Consider the following 8,698-nt stretch of genomic DNA (forward strand, 5'->3'; position numbering starts at 1 on the left):
CTTATAGGTTTTTATTTGGGTTCAGGTATGTTTAACGTTGGCTTTTTAAAATGCTGTTTACTATAGGTGTGTTACACTTACACTTATGTCTGTAGAAACTACTGGAATGGAACAAATAGAGTCAGTTAGAAACATCTGCCAGTTTACTAGAAATACACGAAGTGGTTTTGTTACAAGATTTCCATTACTTGCAGTAGCCAGTGCCCTGAAACCTCTAAGAACACCTCTTTCTATTTGGTCTAAATTTTCAGGTTGCTACACAGAGGTATGTGTTAACCCAAACCACATTATGCATTTGAGTTGATATCATCTGCCGATGGAATTAAAAAAAAAAAAGCCCAAAAGTTTGTCACAAGCCCTCCTGTAAGTGCAGACAATATGGAATCTAAGAAACCTTGCTGGATCTGAGCTAGCACTGTGTAGAGAGCAGAAAACCACACCACTTTCCAACCATTTGTTTATTCAGCCTGTTTGAATACTTAGAAATTCCATTGCATGCATCTTTATATTTGACTTCTGTTTGTCCAAGGTGGTAAGAAGTAAACCTGAAAGAAACAGAAAAATGTGAAATTTTGCTTTTAGATATCTATTTTTCCTCCATTTTGATCTGATTTGTAAGAAGTGGGAGTGTCTTTTTTTCCCCATAAACTTTGAGTTCCTTACAAATATTTCAGGTAGATTTATCAATCTTCAGTTTAATACTGGAGTCACATCAGCTTAAAGCTAGGATATTAGTGCTCAGCTTTGGATTTCCAGCCATGTGTGGCTGTCTTGCGTTTCTATCCTTGAAGAGATGATTTTTATACTCAGTCTATTCCATTGTTAACTGGACTCCTAACTGACATGCAAACCTCAGTTGTATATTTTATGCAGTACAGGCACATGTTTTGGAAAAAAAACCTTGGCACCATGGAAAAATATCATGTGATCACTCTCTCATGACATGTCCAACTACAAAAAAACTACGTTAAAAGTGCATAATTGGAAAAAAAAAAATATGCCAGAACAGATTACAATAAATTCCCTAGTGGATTCCATCAAGAAAGGAAGGAGTCTTACTCAGTGTTTACTCATAGTCAACCAGTTCCTGAAGTCCTGAACAAAGAATTACTCAGGCTCTGATTTGGTAGGATGAGCACGTGGAGATGCAGAGGCGATCCTTCCTGAAGGGATGCCAGAGCCCTCAGCATTTCCAACGGTTTGGAGAAGGGAGGAAGGTATCAGCTGGGAGGAGACAAAGGAAGGTATCCTATTTCTGCATCTCAGTGTTTTCATATTTACCTTAGTTTGGCCTTGCTTGCCATTGTGTAATGTTTGTTTTTAAAGTGACTCAGAATTTATGGAGCCTTTCAGGAGGATGTCCCACAACCTGTGATTCATGACATCCTGCAGAAATTGCATGCTGGTTAATAATACACTCTCTGTATGGAACTGCATTTCTGAGCTGTGAAACATAACAAGTGCTGACAAATCCTTCTAACTTAACTCTGTCAAAAACCTATTTTGTGATGTGCAGCCTTTCAAAGTATGGGTCTACCCCCCTAAAAGGCTTCCAGAGTGTTCTGTGGCAGCTCACAGGTCCCACAGAGCCCATCCCTCCACACACACTGACTTGCAAGAAATAAAGGGGTCATATTTAAGGACCTTACACACATTGATGCTACATTATCTGAAAAACTGTTGGATTTTAAAAATACAAACCTCGAATTAAAGGTTTAGTCTGTAAGGCCAATCAATCACAATGCCCAGCACTCCCTACTGTGGAGCAGTCCCAGGGATTTCTTCTGGGAGAAGTTATCTTATGGCCCACTTGAGTTCAAAGGAAAGTTTGTTGACTTCAGGTAGCTCTCTGCCTGGCATTATGCCTAATAAGATTTACAAGTTTGGAGCATGTTGACTAGCAAGTTATTTATATCTGATTTTAAATTACACTGTTATTTAGAATAAATAAAATCCCACAATATTAACAAATTAACATTATTAACACCTAGGGAAATTAATTTTGAAATATGCAGTCTCTTAAAAGTGAAATGGAAATAAAAATGTAGGAAGGAAGGTGCCATTAAAAGCAAGCTACCATAATGATGCAGCACACAAACAGGTGGGCTTTATAGTTCATTATTAGTTCCCATGGAACTTGCTGGTACTTTACTGCTGGGATTTGGCAAAACGTGCCCTTAACAGAAAGTCCTGCCTGGACATCAAACTGACTTATAAGGACATAGCGCCAATGATGTTATTATGCATGCCTTATATTTTGGGGGATTCCTTTTCTGCAAGGTAAGAAAGTTTTATTCTCCTCAAAAGGAATTACCTGAAAGGAAAATATTGACTGTAGAGATAAATACTGTTCTGAATTGAATTACCTTACTGCTAAATAGTCTTTTCTGTGGGTGGGGACATGACAGTCAGCACTAGAGAAGGATCAAGAAACACTGAACTTCTACATTCCAGCACATCTCATTTTGGAGTAGTATTGCTATTTTCTGTAAATAGCTGTGGCTTCAGCTGAGCAGTACAGGATATTGCAAAGTGAAACACTTCCTAAAAAACACAATGCGTGCACAGGTGTGGTGAGCCAGCAGGATGATATAAAGAGTTGTTCTGTGACGCTCATCCTCACAAATATATGTGTCTCTTGATCCCTGTGGTCATAAGAAACCTTTTAGCCACCTTTTCTCTTAGCATTGAATACTCCAACATGTGAAGAATGTTTTCAAACAGGATGACAAGGTTACATCCTGTATGGATTTGAAAGGAATTGGCTGCAAAGAGCAGGCAATAGCCCATAATATCCTTCCTGCTCAGTTAGCCCTCCTATGACTGCTAATCTCAATATGGGGAAGTCCCAAATAAATAGGAGCTTTAAACTTCCCCTGTTGTGTCGCATTCCTATTTGGCATCTAAACCCCTATTATTTGCTATCCAATGGGGAGACAAATGGATCATCGATTAGCTTATGGTAGATTTGAATCAAGGAATGTGAGTACGTGCGATTGCAGCACCATTAGATCACCCTGGGCTGAGAGCTGCTACAAACGAACCTCGCCCCGTTGTTTTCCAAGGATCTTTCCCATTCCCTGTGGAACACAGGTGTCCCTGGTAGATGCAGTTGGCACATCCAGCCTGTGCCTAGGCTGAGGGCAGATGCCTGCTCTGGTATGCAATCAGGATCCAGGCCTCTTCATGGCTCCGTCATGGTCTTGCCCTGAGCACATGGCAGCTCTCTGCTCCATTTCCATGTTGCTTCCTGCAGAAACCTGGGCAGGGAAGAGACAGCGCCTGTCTGATTTTCCCTCTATTATGCAGCTGGGAAATAGCTGGGCTTCCCTCACCCAGGGGATCAGAAGTGCCTCTGGATTCACCAGTTTAGACAGGCCTCAGGCTTGTTCTACAGCGATAGTTTGGTTTGACTGTGAGAGTCACCCCTCTCTAGGTTCAAAACACACAAGCCACACCTTACCCTTGTTTGCATCTCACATCGAAGTTCTTTCCACAGCATCCATATGGTGCTTCTTGACCTTCCAGAAGTAATGACCTTCTAGTAATCAGCCTTTCTCTCCCTCCACGGTTGTTACCTGTAATTAGGGGCAGATTGGCGAGTGGGGGACAGTGGGAAGGCAGGAACTGGGCATTGCCTGCTTGCTGCTCGAGGACTCCTTGCACTGATGGTGCACAGCCCCAGGGTGTTTCTAGCAGGACAGGACTCCCCCTTGGGAGCTGGCATCCTTCTAGCCATGGGGTAAGCACCTGCCAAGAGCGAAGTGAGGGATTTGCTGCAAAGACTGGGGGTGGGTTTGGCAGAAACTCACAGTCCCGTCGGTAGCTGCGAGGGTCTGCAGTGGGCACCCCGAAGGGAAAGCAGGGGCCGGATTAAATCTGTGGCTGACTGCACAGAATTATGTATTTTCTCTTAACTGTCTCTGCAGTTACCCAATAATTGTGTAACTTTTATCAAGGCTGCTTGTTCTTCCTCACCGTTCGTCCATGTCCTATGCTTTCACTGTGTTTGTTTTTCTAAGTTTCAAAGGGTGAAAAGAGAATTTCACAGGATTTGGTGGGACAACAGCCTCCAATAGTAGCTGTGTCTTTTGCCAACACTCTTTTTGCCAGCAACCAAATGGTGACTATTAGTATTCATTTCCATAACGTAGGTCTCATAAAGAAAATGGCATAATCAAATAATGCAGCGTTTTGTGTTGCTTTATTAATGGAAGGGAAAGGCTGAGATAATTTACTACTTCATCATCCTTCAAATTAAGTCTGGTGCTTGAGGCCTCTACCCAGAGCTCCTATTTGTTACTATTAGGTTAAGAAAAAAAAGGGTATGCTGACAGGCCAAATTCTGATAAAATGATGATCTTTTAAGGGGCTGATTCTGCTTTCATTAAGTGTAGTGCAAATCAGAAGGAAATCCCACAGGTATCAGGAGCCTTGTAATGCAAAAACATTAGTGATAATATCTGGATCTTAGATATTTATAAGAAAAGATGGAGTGTTCATGTCTGTCCTATGTTTGTTGATAGTTTAGTTTGAAGAAGAAGGTGCAAAGCAAAAGGTTAGCCTGACAGTGATTACTTAATTCCTATTTTCTTTTCCAAAACATATATGTCTAGATTTTCTTCTACCTTATATTTGGATAATTTCATAAATTCATTAATAGAAGAGGAAACAAAAGTGTCTGCAGTAAGTAGATAACATTGTACTTTTTGTTTAAAAGCAGGTTCTTAATATAACAGGCTAAGTTAAGGCACTGACATGAAAATCAGCTTTTAAGTGGAGATGAATATACTTTTATAGCGTTCTCTGTAAAACATCCTGAACCTCCATGTGTATCAGAGGAAGTAATTAATTATTTTTTAGCAATGGACAAGGGGTTCTAGATAAAAGGCTTAAAACTGGACTTTGAAGGTATTATCATTTTCATTAATTGGAGGGAGAACTGGATCAGAGCTGATGAGTCATTGCAGGAGCCTGCTGGAATGTTGCTCCAGCTGCGTATCAGGATCCGCAGGTGCACATTTCTTGGCCCCAGTATTCAAAATTAATAGGGAAGCATTCAACATTCAGCAAATTCTTACTAGATGGAGAATGTTTTCTCCAAAGGAGAAGGGCATGGTAACAAAACTCCTCATGGCAGCATATAGTACACATTGCAGTATGGAAACACAGTGATTTCTGATCTGCTTTGACTTTCTGCCTTGGTTCCTTTTTTTTCGCAGTCCAAACACAGTAATGCACTAGTGAGCGGAACCCAGTACTAAGAGCTGTCTTGAATGTTTTCCTACATTTTTTTGCCATTTTTGCCTCTAGCCTACACTGAAAGAGAAAGTGAACATCCTGAGACTGGCAGCCAGCCAAAGGCTTAGGGACTTCTCACCTACAAGAGTTTCTTGGGGAGCACAGGGGAGAGCATGTGCCAAAGATGTGAGCTATTGTTACTCAGTTTGTAATCTGGAAAAGTTTAGTGTCAGATCTGCTGTGCTCTGCAAAGGACTCTGCCTACAAAATCCAGCTTACTCTACTGGCAATACATTACATTTCTAGTCAAAGTATTGAAAATTATGTTTCCTTTTAAACACTGCATTTTTTAAACGTTTTGTATTTTTTATCACATATCTTGTAAGGTGTTTGGTTTTCATTATGAACAACTACTGAGAGAATTTCTCAGCATGTCTTATCCCATTCCTCCTAAGGTTTCCTTTAATCCTAAACAAGAGAAATTACAGTTGTGTATCTTTAATAAGACTTTTCTGACCTTAGCAACAGAAAAAGGTGAACTGTAATCATGCAAAATTATGCAATGAATCTGAATTGAGTTTGATCCAGCTCTAGTCATTAATATATAATATAATACAGACTTTTGATTTCATGATTTGATTAGTCAGTAGGAAGACATGCTTCTGCAAGAAGGACTTTTCAAATTTATATTTACACACTTTCCAACAGCAACAGCATGCATTAACAGCTGTGAATGATACAGCAAAACTGCCATTCCTGGCATGTCCCCTGGTTTGTTGTTTGCTTTCTGTTTCCCAGCATGTGCCCTCTTCCTGCCTGGAAATCTTGCCTGGGCAAATTTTGATCACTTTCTATATTTGTCTGGGATTTTCAGCCTTCCTAGAGACTAGTTCTTGGTGAAAGGTCAGATACTGTTTTGCATATGCCCTATACTGACATATGAGCTGACAGTTTTGGACCTGGCTTGTGTACAGAGGCTGAAGACAACCACAGAGTGTGGACACACAATATGGGTATATACCTCACTCGCACAATGCCTGGTGGTTTGACAAGCATAGGATACACTCCACATGGGTTATACAGCCACACTGGACCTGTGTTATCAGTTTGACACTTACAGGAAGAAGCAGCTTTAATTACTGGGCTAATGTTACAGAATTACTCTGTGGAGGGGCAGTAGATCTAGGAAATTCCAGAGGTATATATGGTGGTGCCACACAGACATAAAGCATTTGCGGCAAAGTTCAGCTGGTCCTATCCTCACTTGCATGAGAATAGCTATTTAATCAACTTTAATTCTGTACTTTCAGTTAATTAGCCTCGGCTTTCTTGAGTTCTTTCTCAAAGACAAGCTCTCAGCGGAGATAGTCTCATTTCTCACTTGGCCCAACTCTTGTGTTTTTTCAGGACTACCAGAGATTTTGGATGCTGCTGCCTTTTGTGGCTTAATATATTTGTGAGCACATATTAGACATTTAATTATATTTGGGATTTCAAAGGACTCCTGGTGATCTCCTGTGACAAGATCACTCATTCTGTGGCCCGCTGAGCACATGAATATATGACCCTCTGAAGTGTAGCTGAAACACTGAGGTATAGTTCCTATTTCAATTGACTCATTTTAACTGGAATTTAGAATAATCAGACATTCTATTATTTTAGATTTATGTAATTATATAAGCACCACTAAGACTACAAATAAAGCCTTAGATCATTGTGAAACAGCAATAAGAGTCCAAGAAAAACTCCAAGTTACCAGAAGAATGTTCACTTATGGAAGGAAAGATAAATATTTCTAAGACTCACATCATAATTCTAGCCATATCTGAAAGAATATTTTTTTTTCCAGTTTATCTTTTACCTTTGGTAATTAGAAGTTATGGTTCTTGCCCTGAGGAACTTCAGTTTCCATTTAGCTTTAATTTCAGTGCATGAATGGAATGCAGCCCTCTATGCAAAATGCACATGCTGCCCTGTGGCTTTCTCATTGCTGAAGATGTGCTTGTCTGGTTCTTGGTGAGCTAGAGTTAAAAGAAAAAAAGCCCTGCATTTTGGGTTGTGCAATGTCCTTTGCTTATGGATGTATGGGATAGATTTGTACATAGGTAGGGCTGCTGGTATCATTTCCATGTATGTGAGCTTGTCAAAAACATGTTTACCTTTTAATCATAATTGTGTTTATGCTCATTACATGGTTTTGCTTCATTAACTTTTTCATTCCGAATTTTCAGTCAAGAAGGGGGTCCCTATCCATTCTTTCCCAGAAATAATATAATATAGGAACAAAGATAAACATTAAAAAAGGAGAATCAGCTTTTGCCAAGATTATAAGTCCTAAGGAATTTAGTCAATTTGTCTGACTAAAGTGTTTTTTTTTAAATAGTAACTGCATTTTTAACAAACCAGCTCCCTTCCAAACTAAGCTACTTTGGGATCTGTAAAAGCAGTCAGAATAACAGACAGATCATACCAATTAAAATTTTATCAGGAGCTGTTTTACCATGCAGTTTATTTCATGAAATTGCAGAACTCAGGCATCCAAAAATAATAAGATAGTTTCCCCCAAATCATAAGATTTTAAGTAATAAAAATGTTGATGCTGTTTTTATTCCTTTGTGTTAGATACACTTTGTCTGACCTTCTACCTAGTCTGCCTCATACCTTGCTCTAAAAACAGCACATGATATTGTATTTCACTCTCCTTAAAAGCCCACTATGTCCGTGGACATTCAGCAGATGTCTCTGGCATATCATCAGTTTCTGTGCAGTTTTATTCAAATCAAAAGTATTTCTAAGTAAGAATCATTCCATATGTGCATTAAATAATTAGTGAAAGTTTTCTTATTAATATAGTGTCTGTTTACACATACACATATTAACAGTAGCTACTATGAAGATTTAATGCTGTTTAAACATAAGCTAGGTACTGTATTTCTTCATTTAGCCTTGCCAGTCCCAACATTTTGCAAAATGGGAGTCAAGCCTTGAGGTCAACCTATAAATCACAGTAGTAAAAAATAAATAAATGTTGTACTCTTTTTTTTTTCTTGTCTTTTCTTGTGCCTTTATAATGTATTTAATAGTACCATGTGTTCATGCTTTTTGCAGCACAGAATTACAGGAATGAGGTTTTTTTATGAAACATAGTAAATATCATAGGACTTAGAGTGAGAAGCTATGTTGGCAGCTGTACTGCCATTGTAACATCATTTAAGATTTTCCTGCTTTCCTCCCCTGTCAGCAATATATAAGGACATTTAAAGTAACTTAGGGGGAAAGACATAGCAGTCTGGCTATAAAGGGCTTGAGAAGCTGTCACAAAATCAGTGACTAGTTTGCAAAAAGAAGTTTCTCATATTAAGTATAGATCCCACATTTTGGCATGTACTTAAAAACATAGTGAGGAAGTCAAAATGAAGAATGAATAGTGGGTTCAAAAAAGGATTAAAAAGCAAAA

General features: G+C 39.1%; 1 long non-coding RNA gene across 1 annotated transcript; it reads right to left on the reverse strand.

Moving 5' to 3' along the window:
• Window positions 1–142: 142 nt before the first annotated feature.
• LOC115350109 lies at window positions 143–3,546 on the reverse strand. Its single transcript, XR_003926325.1, has 3 exons — window positions 3,464–3,546; window positions 3,045–3,260; window positions 143–545 (listed from the first exon to the last, which is right to left on the reverse strand). It is a non-coding gene; the product is annotated as an uncharacterized LOC115350109 (long non-coding RNA).
• Between the last annotated feature and the right edge of the window lie 5,152 nt (window positions 3,547–8,698).

Source organism: Aquila chrysaetos, chromosome 13, assembly GCF_900496995.4.
Source record: "Aquila chrysaetos chrysaetos chromosome 13, bAquChr1.4, whole genome shotgun sequence".
NCBI lineage: Eukaryota > Metazoa > Chordata > Aves > Accipitriformes > Accipitridae > Aquila > Aquila chrysaetos.